An 11,600-nucleotide genomic window follows, 5' to 3' on the forward strand; every position below is an offset into this window, starting at 1 on the left:
GATTGATGTACTATGAAAACTTAGACTGACAGGTGGCCAGACAACCTGAGGGGCTCGGATGGATTTCAGATGAACGCACAGCTTCAGTTTCCCAAAGGCGATAGACTCTTGCATGTTGTGACCTTCAGCAATTTTGCAAACTAGAAAATGGGGTGCCCAAGCCTATCGAACTCAGAAGACCTCTCTTTAAGCTGGACATATTAAAGCTGTGTGCCTGAAATTGAGTGTAGATGTAGTGTTTTTCTGGATTGTGATTGAAAAGCAACCCACCCTTCTACGGCAGGAGCCGTATACTGCTCAGTTATTGAGACACATTCTGTTTAGTTTTAATTGTTTGAATGTTTCACATTACAATAGAAATCTTTAAGATTTCTAAGAATAATAAAAAGAAATAAATTGCATAAGGTGCATCGAACTCCCTGATACAGGCTCTGTTTTGGTCTCTTTTGTGGGCTGAGATACCATGATGGAGTGTTTAACCAGGTAGAAATTACTGCCTCCTCAAGGTCTTGCTCCTCAACAACGTCATGTTTTTGCATGGGCTGAAAGTCTCAATTGATGTTGTCTGAGCACAAAACACCAGGCTGTGATATAGTTGCTCATACCTCCTTATTGCCTTATTTTGCAAGACCTGTGATGACATGGGAGCTACTTGTGGGGAGTAAGTTACTCAGGACAAGTTACTGTGAGGTGTGGGGGCTGAAGGTTTCTGAGAAACAGGGCCTCCAAGAAGCGAACTGAACAGCAGGCAGATGTCCTGGGCCATATCCTGCCATCACATTTTAAGCAGAACTGCCCTGCTGAAATCAAGAGGTTTCGTGCTGCTTTCATCCCCATGGAGATCAGCAGGGGAGTTCTTCTTAAAAACCTGTTGGGACCATATGGCATTTTATCACTAGAGTTTCTATTTATGTTAAAACTGCTAAGAAAATAACTCACAGTTGTTTTGTCATGCTTCAAGCAAGATATTTTGTTTATCTGGCCTAATTTTTAATTATTTCTTTTTCCCTGTTACCCTTTCTAGGTTCCCTGCTATTCTTATGGTCAAAAGTTGTCCAAACTGGCCATCTTGAGAATAGCCTGTAACTATATCCTTTCCCTGGCCAGACTAGCAGACCTGGATTACAGCGCTGACCACAGTAACATGAGCTTCTCTGAATGTGTGGAGCAGTGCACTAGGACCTTACAAGCAGAAGGAAGATCTAAAAAAAGGAAGGTATGTTACAGCCTCTCCCCCACTTCACCCCCTAAAAGATGGTAAAAGTTACAAAAGGGAGAAAAAAAAAAGGAAAAAAAAAATCCAAAGTAGTTTCCTTCCGTTCTGAACCTTGTGAAATTTTCCTGACTTTTATATCCCTCGCCTTTCTCTCTCTCTCTTTTCCTACTCCATCCATCTGATCTTGTAATAACCACATTCCTCCCTAATCAAAAGCTTTTCTCTCCTCCCCGTCCTCTGCGCCAGGCTCTTCCCCTTGTTAGTCGCCCATTGTGTGTTCCAACACGAGCGTGATCCTATTAAGAGTCATCTTGGGACTGTTACTTGTTAAACCAAACCAACCTTGAGTCGCCTTTTGGAGCCTGTAAAACGCTGTCGCCCGCCTGTGTTTTCTGTTTTGTTTAATCTAACACTTATCTCTGAGAAAAATCACCCGACAACAAAAAAAAGGTAGCTAATGGAGACACTGTATGTATAAACACATTAGTAAGATGTATGACCTGAAGGACATGTGGGTATCTTGAGGAAACAACGTTAAATCTAATTATGCCTCGCATTCCTTTAGGTTACTTAACACTGAACCAATTAGGTGAAATCATCGTCAAGCGGCGGGAGGAGGAAGCAGAGCGTTCTGCCAGTTTTCCTCTCAGAGAGTGACATGGGTGAATTAAAGGAGTGATTGATGTCTTTGTTCAGGCTTTTATGACAAAAAGAGTTTTGTAAACTTGAATTGAACTTCCCCCTGCTCTCTGAGCTTGCTTGTCAGACGGGATAATAAATCAGCAGGATTTTAATGGATGAATGGGCAGCTAAGCTGGGGAGCAGGCTCATTCCCCGGTGTTGTTAAGATCTGCCTCTGATTCGGACAGGTTTCCTCACTTTTCCTCCTCTTTAGCCCAACAAATCATCCTGCAGCAATTCAGTTTATAAATAAACACAATAGCACACTCCCTGTTGCTTCCTCTGGCTGTCACGGGCTGTATTTATGCTCGCGGAGCAGCAGTGCCAGGCGGAGACGCGGCACCTCTCGCCCACAGCTGACAGCACTGCCTGGGACTGGGAGGTGTGGGGGGAGCCCCTGGGCACAGCCCAAAATTGGGGGTTCACTGTGGGGTCTGTAGTGGTGTCCCAGGGGCACTGAAATGATGCTACCAACCCCAGGGCAATGTGAGAGTTGGTTCCTGGGTCTGCTCGTCAAGTTGAGATGAGGGAGAAGAATACCATCATTCTGGGGGCTTCAGCAGGTTGCTGGTTGGGTCTTGGGTCCCCTCTCCAGGTCAAGAAGGGGATGAGCATCCTTTGTGAGGCTTTAGCAGATTGCTAATTAGGTCTTGGGTCCCTTCCCAAAGTCAAAATGGAGGGAAAGAAGAGAATGAGCATCCTTCATGGGGCTTCACCACATTTCTGGGCTGCTGTTCAGCCTTTGGGTGCCCAGTGGGCTGAGAGCCATCGTCTTGGCTTATGTAAACCAATGCAGGCTTAAAGAAAGAAAGCAAGGAGCCAGATTTTAAATGGCTCCAAATCCCAGGGTGTTCACATCTGAGGATTAGGGCTGGGCCCATCCTTAATTAAAAAAATAAATTAAGAATTAAAAGCCTTCCATTTACGGTGTTCTCTCTCTAAAGTTCTCTCCAGAGCAGATGCGTGGAGAAAAGCCCCGAGCCCATCGAGAGTGCGTGAACAATGGAATTCTCACAGGGCACCTCCTGCCTCCCAACAGGCATCACCAACCCACAGAAACAGCATCACCCAGAGAAAATCTGACTTTTCTCCACGTTCTTGAAGGACACCCACCCTAACCCTTCTCCAAAAGCCCTCTCTGAAAAGAAAGCCAGGCTTTGTACCTGAGGCGGGGTCTTAATCCCTGCTCTGCCTTGCTTTTCTTGCTGGAAACTGTCGAACATGCATTTCTGTTCTGTAGGGCAGCCCCAGAGCACACAGATTCCCTTGTGGATGACAAGTACAATTTTATTTCTAGCAGTATTTGCTCAGGTGATGGCAGGAGCACATCCAGCTGCTGATGAAGCCAAAACCAGCAGGTACCACTAAGTAACTCTGGTAATTCCCAGCAGATAGGAGTGGGGATGCAAAGCCTGGGCTGGGAGGACTCATCTTGCTAGTCTCCCTTTCTCCTTGAGCCAAGCAAATCATGAGCACGAGGGAGGAAAAGGCTGTTGTCAGAGGGAAATTACAGATCCGGGATGGCTGTGCAGCGACGATCCAAGCTCTGGATGTCAGGTGGTGTGAAGAGATGTCTCTCCTGGGGGGTCTCACACAGCGGCTGGATGAGGATACAATGGCTTGGCCCAAAATCGCCGCGCCCTCGTTAATGTTGAAATCGGCACGTTTTTGTAAGCGCTGTGTGTTTTTAATCAGGTCTCTGAAACCACTGCTCACTGAGCAGTTCCTCTGAATTATCGACTTTGGGGTGGTTGTTATTTTATTATTGGTTTTTTGAGTTTCCTTTTATATTCTCTCTTAAAAAATCGCAGCAATCCTGAGCATGGACCTCCGCTCCTTGAGCTCCACGTTAGCTCCACAACACCCTTATCTCCTGTCATCTCCATTTTATTGTGTGTCTGCCTCTCTCACTCTCTCAGCTCTCTGGTTGCGATGTGCTGTGGCACCGTGAGCTTTTCACACAAAAAAGTAGCTGGTTGGAGTTTGTTTTGGCAGGCAGGGACTCCAGATGTTGCATTTGCTGGATTGTGCATTGCCGTTTGCTTTGTTTTGGGGGCGAATTATCCTGTGTCCCTAATGTTAGGTTGTTGTTCAGATTTTGCTGTTGCAATAGGAAATTTGCTGAGTGGTTTTACCTCCCCTTTCTACTCTCATTTAGATAATTAGAAAAGGTGGCTTTAGCCTTTCGAAGTTGACTAGGAAAAAAAATCCCCTTCTCTGTCCTAACTACAGTTATAAGGTGATTTTAGTTTTTGCAACTGAGATTTGACCGAGGGTGTTTGGTGATGGGAGATCTCATTTATAAGCAACAAAGGAGGTTTCAGATGCCTTTTCTTAAAAAAGAAGAAAAAAAGCTGACTGTGGGGGGGTGGTGGTGGTGAATTCTGATGATAGTTTTCATTCTTTAAAGCTGCCTCGTGCTTGGTTATACAAATGATCTGGACTAAACCTTGTCCTTAACCATGCACCCAACCATGCACATCAGAGATCTGGGTTGCGACACCCTTAGCAGACCCCCAAGTCCTGCTGGGGCCACACTGATGTCCTGGGAAAAGGGGGGAACTGCTTTCAGCTCTGGCCAGGAGCATTCTCTGGCAGCACAGAGGATGCAACAGCAAAAGAAAGGGAAGTCCAAGTTTTCCTTACCCCCAAGGTACCCTGTTTCTGCGTGGCACATGATCCTCAGTGGCCAGGGGTCGTCTGAAAGCCTTGCATGGATTCTGTAGTGTTTGGGGTCCAGCTTGCTGGCCCCACAGTCTCTTTTTCCAGCTTTTTCCCCCACAGGGCTGAATTCTGGTGCCCTGCAGGAAAGCAGCTCAGGGTCAGGATAGGGCTGTAGGGTCCATGGCTGGGGGCTCTCCCTGGAGCCGTACATTTGTAGGGGTGCAGAGCTGTGCATCACAGCCCCCAGATCTTCCAGCTCCAAAGCTGTGGGGCAGACCTTAGTTCCCCAGCAGTCAGCACAACAACAGCCCTTCAGTCTACACAGAGCAGGATCCAGCCGCGGACAAACACCCTGCACAGCACACCCAGCGCCCAAAACCCCAAACGCCCATGGCAAGGTTCATTTTCTTTCCCTTCCCCTCCCCTGTTTGCTTCTGATTAGCCCCCGTGCTAGGCAGCAGCATCGCCACGGCCATGGGAGCTCAGCCGGAGCAGGGAGGGATGGGCGAAGGATTTTTTTCTTTCTCTCTGCTTCATCCTCCCCCCGTCCCGGCTCTTCTGGCAGTCGCAGACTCCAGATGTTCGGAGCGCGAGCTGGGAAGTCCTGCTGGCGCCACTTGGGGCAGAGGGCAGGGGAAAGGCACGCGAGCTGGAACCCAGAGTACTCAGTCACTGCAGGACTTGGCGCATTCCCCAGCTCGCTGCTGGCACATTCCCCAGCTCTCTCCTGGCCATCTGTTCCAAAAAAACACTTTCAGAACCTCATCATCACTCAGGATACAACACTGCGAGCAGCTGTTAGCAAGGCAGAAGGAAAAAAAAAAAAAAAAAGAAACACACACACACATTAAAAAAAAAAAAACCAAAACCATGCGAAAGGTCTCTTTGTGAGAGAGGAAACTGGGTTATGAATAACAGGCGAGCAGTTGGAGCTCAATAAAAGTTTTCGTCTGGAATTTAGTTTCTTGTTTTTCTGCTTGTGTGTGTGGATGAGCACAAACTCAAGGAATTAAAAATTAAAAATATGCTTTATATATATATATATCTTTTCCCAGATAATTAAATGATACAGAAACATATATGGAATGAAAAGCTTCTCTGTTTGTTGCAGCCTGCTGCACTAAAAGGGCTGACATTATGCATGTAATTATTGCATTATATAAAATAGTTATTGTGGTGTTGTGCCCCCTTGATGCCCCCTCATTGCTGCTTTGCTGCTGCTGTAGGTAACACTTACTCCCACTGAAAAAATTGAAAGGAGGGCGTTCTGCAAGCATATTTACTTGCAGAAGTGAACAAGTTAAGGGTTTATATTCTAGAAGAGAAATGGTAGCGGCAGGCTTGATTTGTACAGCACTGAAACCATTTGCTTGGAACATATTTTTTCGATAACACTGTACCATGGCTCGTGATTTATTTAGACAAAGCCCTGAGATAAAGCCACAGCTCCCACCCCCTGGTTCGTGTGGATGATCCTGGCTGCAGGGTCTTGCTGTTATTGATCATCTGATATTGATTATCAGAACCATTCGGAGCCAGCACAGTAAAACCTTGATGATCTGCATGGCATTTCTTCCTCGTGGCTTCCCATCCTGTGTGGGGAGGAGGGGGTCTCATAATGAGATTCTACCTCCCTTTCCCTGCAGTTTGACCTAGCAGAGGTTCCTCTTTAAAAATAGCTTCATTTCCCTGCTAGGACTTGCCGGCGAGAGCGGGCAGCCAGCCAGTCTGCTTCGCCACGGCCGCCAGCTCCGCAGGCTCTGGGGAGGAGCTGGACCGCGGGATAGCAGGGACCCACTCCGAGCCGCCTGTGCATCTGCCCTGGGACAGCATCCCTGGGGGGACAGAGGGGACCTGGCTCTGCCTGGCCATGAGTTATCCCTGCTGCATGCTGGCTGGAGGATTACCCACCCAGGGACCTGCTTAAAAACAAGGCAGTGAGAGGGTAGCGAGATTCATTTGCTTGTCACTTGCGTCTTTTTATGTCCCTGCAGCCCAAAACAGGGATTGCAGGTGGGGCACGGGTGCTAAGGCTCATGAGAAGTTCATGAGCAAGATCACCCAACTCTGGATAGGGAGGCAGCAGCAGCTGCCCCAAGGGCATCCCCAAGGGCACTGCACACCCTGTGTTGGCCCACTGGGGCATTGAGCATCAGTACCTCAAAGAGCAGGGCCCAAAGCTTTTCCTTGCAAAGGGTGTGATGTGGGACTCCCCTGTTGCATGACAGCACCCCAAAAGTCCCTTTGCTTAAGGGGTGTTGGAGCAGTCACAGCACACAAAAACTGGGGCCAGGGATTTGCTCCCATGGTGGGAGCAGGATCCCAGCATAGGGTCCATCCCCTTTGTAGCAAAGGGTAAGAATAGAATAGGGTAAGATCCACCCCACAGATATTGGGTAACTGCAGCAAAAGGAAAATATGAGTAGAACAGACAGGAGAAGCCCTGGAACAAAGGCTGACTCAATTCCAGAAGTGCTTTGATTTATAGAGATTGAAATGCTCTGGGATGCTGCAAACTCACCAAGGTCATTGGGCCAGTTGTCAAATTCAAGAGCCATGGGAGTTCTGATGTTATTAGTTTAAAGCAGACCCAGGCTCATAAATCTGTCTTCAGAGCTCCTGGCTGGAGTGAAAAAGGGTGGAGGGGGAAAGAAAGGAGCCTGTTCCCACCAAACATAACCCATGGGCAGTGTTGGGCAGTGCCTGGGGACCGGTGGAGTGGTGGCACTGAGGTGTGCTGAGCATCTCCACTGCATTGCAGGGAGATCTCTCCATTCCCCTTTCCATTTCCTGTGTCCAGAAGGTGCAGCACAAATGCCCTTACCTGCCATTGCCTGGTTTGTGCATATTCCCTCTTGCCCCCTATGGGTGAGCTTCCCCCAGCTGCAGAGACTTCGGAGGGGAGACCTGACCCTGAGACTCCTCTTCCTAAAGCCATCCTGCTTTCCCAAACCCACCAGTGCTGTTGATCTCTCTGCTGTCTTTTAACGTTATGAGAACAGCCATTGCTTCCCTTCTTTTACATTTCCTTTCCACAGTTAAATGTGAGATAAATTAAACAACCAACTTTTCTATTACAGGTATTTAATACGTGTTACATATTGTTGGAGGTCCCCAACAGAAACACTGGCAATACACAAGGCTGTTTGTCCTTCTCCCACCTAAACCTCGTTTATTCAAAATCCCAAATAAGGCCTTGACTTAGGGCAATAGTTTCCACATCTTCTCTGAGCAGCACTAGGTAGGATGGTCCAGAGACAACTCCAGCAATCTGGAGTCCAGCAAACACCAGCATTTATTGTATGGAGGATAACCTGGGTGCTTCCAGTGAAATACTCTTACCAAGAGAAACCTTGATGCTCCTGAGGCAGTCCTGTGCTTCCTCGTGTGTGCACTTGACAGGAGGGGGTGACAAGGTGGATTTTAGGTTCCCCTGTCCCTTAGTCTGTCATGGATGAACAGCTGTAATTGTTGATCTCACAGCAGCTGCCCTAATGATAGTCATAAATAAAATACTAGTGTGTTACTAGTATTTCATACCCTGATGTTACAATATCCAGTGATGGAAAAGGAGAGGCAGTACAGAAACAAAACAGATTGGGGGAAAAAAGTTTTTCAGGCCAGGCTTTAAGGAGTTTGACCTTGCTAGGACTGACAGAAAGATGGCTGACCTGTCCAGGGAATTGGTGACTGTGTCCAAAGGACCTTCAGAAGCCGTACTGCATCCTGAAAGGTTCTTAAATCCACTGGCAAGAAGCAAGAAACGGTGGTAGCACTAGCTAAATGTGATTTCATTTCCAAGTTTCTAATTCCTGAGTTATTTAAAGAAGGATTTAGGAGCCCACGTGATGAAGGCAGTTTGGACAATGGAGATGTGATCTCATTAAATCCTCAGGCCCTGAGGATTTTCCTCTGTTTTGAACTATGCTAACGATTGTTTGTGGGATATTTGTGGGGCTTATTTTAATGCTGAAGGGGGTTTAGATGAGATTTTCCTTGTCTAAAGCTGCCACAGTTTGGAGTTGACCATTTTCCTATGGACCTGGCCATAATATTCTGTAGCCCAGTGTAATTTCCCAAGTAATCTACCACAGCTGTGACTCACAGGGGATGCACAGGCATGTGGGACAGGTTGCAGTCCCACAGACTGAGCAGCCATGCCTGCAGAAAACTCAGTACAGCAACTAAAATACAGAAGTAAAGCCCATCTCCTGCATAAACCCATCTAGTTGCAACTCCTTTGCTTTCTGAGATCAGCTCCTGAAACTGAAAATAGCAGGTATTTGCCATCACTTCTAATTTTTTTTTTTTCTGGCGGCAGGAGTTGGACCCAACACCAAATTACTCTGTTGTTTTTCCTCCCCAAGCCTTCCTCTTCCTGTCTGCCACTCCCTCGTCACTATGCTGGCTCTGGCCACCATTGTGGCACCTACAGATGTGAGTCCTACTCTTAGAAATTGCAGATCCATGGCCAGCAGTCCCCAAGGATGCTCCCATGTGTGTCAGCGATAGTCCACACGAGGAGCCGCTGGGACACCATGTGTTCACTGTTCTCATGGTGCATCTTTCTCTTTCCAGGAGTAATAACCAGGAAGGGAGGATTCAGAAGAGCTTCCAGCCAGAGTTACATCTGGTCTTGGCAAAGGTTGCACGATCCAGATGAAGACTGAAAGCAGCTTTTTTGCAGAAACCCCTATTGGAGATGACGATTGGCCAAGGAACTTTCTTAATCTCTGGAACAGAAAGGAAAAAAGGAAAAGAAAAGAAAAAACAAAAGGACAGGGATGCTTCTTATTGTTGTTAAGCCAGCCACCTTTTAGTACGTGCAATTTATTTAGCACTTTTCCCTTTGCTTAACTGGGAAATGTTACCCTCTCAGCTCATGTGTACAGTAATTTTTTGTTGTTGTTGTTGTTGCTGTTGTGCCAAAGATTTGATGGAGCTTCTACACTGTGTCTTATTTTTGCCTTAATGTTAAATCTTTGAGCCAAAGAAAAGTCAGAGGTGCCATTCAGATTGTGGCAAGCAGGCCAGCCAGCTGTCGGTGACAAAGCCCAATTTCTGTACCCTTCTGAGTTACCTCTTATTTCCTCAGCCTGCACTTCCCTGCCTGCAGCCCTGGAGCCAGCATTTGGTGTGGGCAAGAGCTGTGACAACACCAAACCATGCTTCAGCATTCGGGTTTGCTTCTTCCTTTGAGCTACTCTGTAGTTCTGCCTTTTGGGCAATTTCCTGATGTTCCTGCCTGTGCAAAATCCACAGGGTAGAAATACTGACACAAAGTGAGAGCTGAAACAGGAGCTATGAATTTATTTTTTTTAATAAATAAAATTAAACAAGCAAAAACAAAGTTCCATGTAAAGCAAAGAGGAAAAAAAAAAAAAGAAACCATAAGAAAGTTCAGCCAGGCAGAAAGAAGTGCAGCAAAATGATTCAGCCAGCGTATCAGGTTTGTGAAGTCGTTTTTTCCGTGGGGTTTTTCAAGTGGTCAGAAACCCGTGTAATGCAAAAGCATTTGAATCCTATACTGTACCTTTCACTTCAAATTGAAGTAAAAAAAAAAAAAGAGAAGAGATGGAGAAACATTTGCTTGGAGTAAGCAGACTTTATAGGTAATGCAGTTCGTATGCAGGGCATCTGCTAATGATGGAGGGACAGAGCTCTGCGTTCAAGTAAAAAAAAATGAGTTTCCAAACCAAGAAGATTAACATGTTTTATTAATCTCAAGGGGAAATGTTATTTGTGAGGCCAGATTCACCTCCTGGCTACTTCAGTGTGAATCAGGTTCCCATGTGTCTTACTCCAGTGTGGATCTGGCTGGGCATCGCCAGGCACTGGGGCGGGCGAGGGGATGGGGCAGGCAGGAATCACTGGGCAGGGGAGGGAATAGTCTCTGTTTTACTGACATGAATATACAAAACTTGAACTCCTCAGTGCCTGCCTGTTTATTTCCCGAGCTAAACAATTGGCCCCAAACTGGGGAGCTGCTGTGCAAGAGCTGAGCTCGCCGGAGCAGTGTGAGAGTCTGGGGTGCCAGGCTGCTCCATGCCAAGTTCTCTGGCTCCCAGTGAGCTCGAGATGTCTTCCACCAGATTTCGGGGACACATGGGACAGCTGTGTCCAAACCCCCTCCCAGGAGCTCATTATATTGCTCCCCCCTCCACTCTCACCACTGGTCATTATTAGCAGCCCAATAAAATACATTTTTAGATTGTCATTTGTATTTCTTTATTAAAGCACAGTTTTTAACTATGTCTTTTATTATATACATTAAAGCCAGCTTTTTAGCTTATAAAGGGGAGAGGGGCTGAGCTCACTGACCGCGGGAAACGCTCCAGGGCTGTTTGCACTCCTGTCAAAGGACTGGGTTTAAAGTACCTTTGCTTTCAAGAACCAGCAAGCAACTGGACCTCATGTGTGTGGCCCAGCCAGAAAAAAGAAGGGAAATGGAAGGCTGTAGAAAAACCCAAACAGCCTCGCAAGATGACCTAAACCAGGAGCAGCAGGTTTTGCGTTGGCCATGCTGCAATTCTCCCACCTGGGTTTTGAGCAAGAGCAATGGGGAAAACCCCAAGTTGTCCTGTTACACACACAAGGTTTAGGAAACCTTGCGGGCATTTCTTTCTTTTGAGCAGAGTGAAACGTTCACCGAGCATTTTTAATTTGAGAAATACCATCATATTTTTGTTATGAGTTCTGCAGTGGCTCTCAGCTTGAGAATTAATAATTATCAGTAAAGCAAGGTCTGCAGGGAGAGTCAGCGATACAATACTGCTGATAGGCTTTATTTACCCTTTTTTTCCTTTCAGTGCCTGTTACAGATAAGGAATTTGCTGCAAATACATAAGTTAGAAGCTGGACAGCATCATCGGGTTGCAACTGGGGCTTGAGGTCACACAGTATTCTTTGTCCCCCTGATTAGGGACATATTAACCCTTGGGATAATGTTGCTCACTTACAAATTCCCAAATCCGCTTTCCTTAAATACTCATTGCTATTCCCCCCAGTACATGATGGCAGAGCGATAGTCCCTAAAAGC

At 46.6% G+C, this 11,600-nt stretch overlaps 1 long non-coding RNA gene across 1 annotated transcript; it reads left to right on the forward strand.

Annotated features, from left to right (window-relative positions):
• Positions 1-1,003: 1,003 nt before the first annotated feature.
• On the forward strand, positions 1,004-10,778 carry LOC103625649. The gene is made up of 2 exons (XR_552393.2): positions 1,004-1,216; positions 9,140-10,778. It is a non-coding gene; the product is annotated as an uncharacterized LOC103625649 (long non-coding RNA).
• Positions 10,779-11,600: the final 822 nt, after the last annotated feature.

Source organism: Corvus brachyrhynchos, unplaced genomic scaffold (assembly GCF_000691975.1).
Source record: "Corvus brachyrhynchos isolate BGI_N302 unplaced genomic scaffold, ASM69197v1 scaffold80, whole genome shotgun sequence".
NCBI classification, from domain to species: Eukaryota; Metazoa; Chordata; class Aves; order Passeriformes; family Corvidae; genus Corvus; species Corvus brachyrhynchos.